Source organism: Pagrus pagrus (assembly GCF_965226575.1).
Source record: "Pagrus pagrus genome assembly, chromosome: 16".
Lineage (NCBI taxonomy): Eukaryota > Metazoa > Chordata > Actinopteri > Spariformes > Sparidae > Pagrus > Pagrus pagrus.
The window spans coordinates 7261876-7265739 of record NC_140200.1 but is presented as its reverse complement, the minus strand read 5'-3'; positions in this window follow the sequence as shown (position 1 = coordinate 7265739).

Sequence of the window (3864 nt, the reverse complement as noted above, 5' to 3'; positions counted from 1 at the left end):
CTCGCCTCGGGTTTCCTCCAGCCGTCACGCGCTCAGAGGGCGGGGCTTATGGAGCACGAGCCAATCACCGCGCCGCGCTCGTTCAATTTGCATAATTTACTTACTGGACGTATTTTCTTACAGGAAACAACAAGAAGCTGAATAAATAATTATGTGTTCGTCTTAAAGAAGCAACAGACAGTAAAAATAACCAGGTTTAAAACTAAAATATAAATAAACGTACACAAGATAATATCAGAGTGTACTTCAAGCTAGAGGAGGAGAGTTTGAGGGAGTTAAAGGTGCACTATGTAGTTTTAAATGTTAATCAAAAGACAAAGATCTTCATTGACTTACTATAGCAACAACTCCTTCACATTAAAATACGTAGCAGAAGTACGCAAGAACAGTACAAGTGTATCAAAAGTGGACTTAAAGGTGCACTGTGTCGTTTTGGGGAAGAAGAGAAAGACTTTCATTGACTGACTTTTATGTCCTTAAACAGACTAAATAAACAAACTGTCTTTGTTTTCATGACTGAATAAATTGAATAAACAAACTCACCCCAAAGGTCAACACAATTTCATACTGGTTTACTTTGTTTATATTTGGCGGACCCTGCCACCTTTCTAACTTCAAACTATGTTCTGGGAAGAGCTTCTTTATTCAGTTATGGGAAAGATAAATATTTCTGAGTTTGTATTATTACCTCATTAATACTGTAAACATCAAACATTTCAATTTCTTCTCCAAAAACTACACAGTGCCCCTTTAAGTTCCCTCTGAAATGTAGCAGAGTGCAGATTTGAAGTGGAAGAAACATAGAAATACTCAAAAAAGTACCTCGAAATGTATGTACTTGGGTAAATGTAAAATTTTTACCACTGGTGTATGTAGGCCTGTAAAATGTCTCATTTTAAACCTCTTATGCAATGTACTTCAGTGTATTGTCAAGATGTACTAGTTATTCAACATAATAATAATATAATTAAGAAATAAACGATGATAAAGACAATAGATGTAAAAACCTGTGACTTTTAATCTAATAATGACTTATTATATATATAATTAAACCTCTGAGTAATATTAATTAACTTTGCTATGTTTTCTGTGTCACTGACCGTTCCCCTAAGACACTGGATCTGCAGTCATGGCTCTAGAGATTTGCCTCTGGCAGTGCAGTAATGACCCCTACTGACATGAAACTGTAGTTACAACTGTGTCTGCAGACAGAGAGGTCAATGCTGCTGTAACTAACAGTGTGACAGATCATTTGTATACTGTAGGTTGTGAAGTAAACTGTTGATCATCAAAACATTCAATAAATCAGAGAGAAAAGCATCAACAGTCCTGTTTCAGATATGGTACTGATGTCAATCAATCACACCGAGCCATTTTGGCATTTGACCCAGTTTAGTTTATTCTTCATCAGATGAAAACAATATCTGTGCCTGTCCAAGTGAGCAACGATAATATCAGCAGACATTTTAACAGTGGCAGCAGGTGGAGGAGTCTGTTCTCGGTGCAAACAAGAAGCACAAGTAATCAAGTTTATTTCTCTGAATAGAAATACCCTTCAAGACAAAGCTGTGTCAAGACTTCAATAAATGTTGCCATTTTCCATAACGTCCGTATGTCTAGATGGAGAAAACTCACCCCGATGTTACTGATAATACACCAGAACAATTATCCACAGGCCTCCTGAGTTTAAATTAACGGTAACACTTGATTTTTTACAGGTCTGGAAATGTCATGTTAGGTAGGTGGTAATTACCAAGCAACACCTTTTACCCTGAAATGAAAAATGACCCCAATATTGTTTAATAATAACAATCTGATATCTTCCAACAAGCAGTTGGAAACACATTTCCAGGAAACTTCCAACTGGTTTCTGATTAACTTCAGGTGATCGTGACATTTTTACTGTGAGTTGTTGCAGCTTCATTTCCAACTCGGTTGTGCAGTTCAGTCAATTGAAATACGTTTTCTAACCATTTACAGTTTCACCAATTTCTATCATTTCAGCAGGTCCAACACAATTTGTTGGTAATTAGCAATTTATGGTGGCGACAAAAAGACATTAAGGAAAATTGTTCCAAAGCTGGACTGACCTGCTGAAATGATAGAAACTGAGGAACATGTCAATGGTTAATAAATGTCCTAACTAATCTGCAGAAGTTTGACAGAAACCAGGAAATTAAACTAAAACAATCCACTTCAATTTAGCGTCCGGCTGAGGAGAAGTTAGACGGAAATGAGCTTGAAATTAAAACGGCACGATGAGCAGAAGTTAAGCAGAAACCAGCTGGAAGATTCCTGGAAATCACCACTGCCAGACTATTTATCAACTGCTTATCGGAAACAGCAGATCATTATTATTAAATCACGTTGGGGTAATTATTGTTGTAACTGGGGGCGATTTCAAAAAAACTTCACACATGTTACTTGGTAATTACCACCGACTTCTCATGAAATTAGCAGGACTGTAAACTGAAGTGTTTCCCGACTAGACATTTGATCGGTTGGAAATGACACATCTTTTTTGGTTTAATCACTTCCTTCACTGAGCACGTCAGTCCATACCAGCTGTACGACGCTCAGCCAATGTTGGAAACAGGCCTCGCTGTGCTGCTGCTGCTTCCTTGTGATAATCTACAGTCTCTAGACTGCGGTGGGTATGAGCCAAAATAAAGTGACAGTTTAACTTGTGCAAAGGTACAAGAGTATTTGGGACGTAGCTGAAACCCTGCATTGTGAAACCTGCAGGACTTAAACAGGTTCGATTTAATCTTTAGCTATTAAAACAACATTTTTAGCAGAAAACTTGATTTAGATTTCGATTCTGATTGCACTGCACATGGGTATCACCTTTCTTTTACATTAGGAGCCCCATTTTATGATATTTCAGCTGTTGTTTTGACAGATTTTTACCCCGTTTGGCTGTGAAGGCACTATTGCATATTTATGCCAATATCACTGGGACCGCAGCATAAACAAAAAAGGCCAGAGGTATCAGTCAGCCGATACACCCCGGCAAAGGAAAAATCATTGGCCAAAAACAATAAGTCTCCTCTCACTGAATAAATTAAAAATGCAGTAAGTGTCTTTGCATGTTAAGCTTTTACCCGAGCAGCTCCTCAGAGTACAGATACATGTCAGTGATCGTGTCAGTTATATGTGAGCATAACAACAACAAAACAACAAAGGAACGATGGCATTTCCACATGGCATCTTAACATTGAATCGGCGAGCAGAATTCTGAATGAACCTCGCCCTTCACACGTAAAAAAAAAAAAGTGAAAGAAATCAAATATTATTGGCGGACCAGGACAAACACCATGCTGTTAGAAATCATTTGTCCTGCAGCGGAGCGGGCAGAACAAAATTCAGAGGCCGAATAAATCTGACAGTAAACCCACGCTCCGTAGAAGCTGCTATGTGAAAGATTAATCAGTTATCACAGAGGCCGTTTGTTATTCTTCTGGCAATGAGCTGATCGATGGACTAATGGTTTCAGCCGTGGTACAGATTAAACTGCAGGGCAGCGTTTTTTGGTAAAATGCCATGAAAACAGTACAAAACACATGTTCATGACTTCATGACAACCCCCAGTTAATTCAGCTCGTTTCACTTTGCTGATGCTCTTTTTTTTTCAGTGCTAGAGAGAATTCAAGCACAGATGTTGATCACGTCAGTCGTATGTCATTAAAAAAAAAAAAAAAAATTGCAGCATTTCAACATGTCAGTGTAGAACTAGCTGAGCAGTTATGCACGAGATGCAAGTGAACAATTGTTAAGTAGATTGTTTCAGTGTTTAAGTAGACAGCACAGTCGCCAGAATAAAATGCTGGTTAGATTTGTACGTTTCATATGTATGATATCATC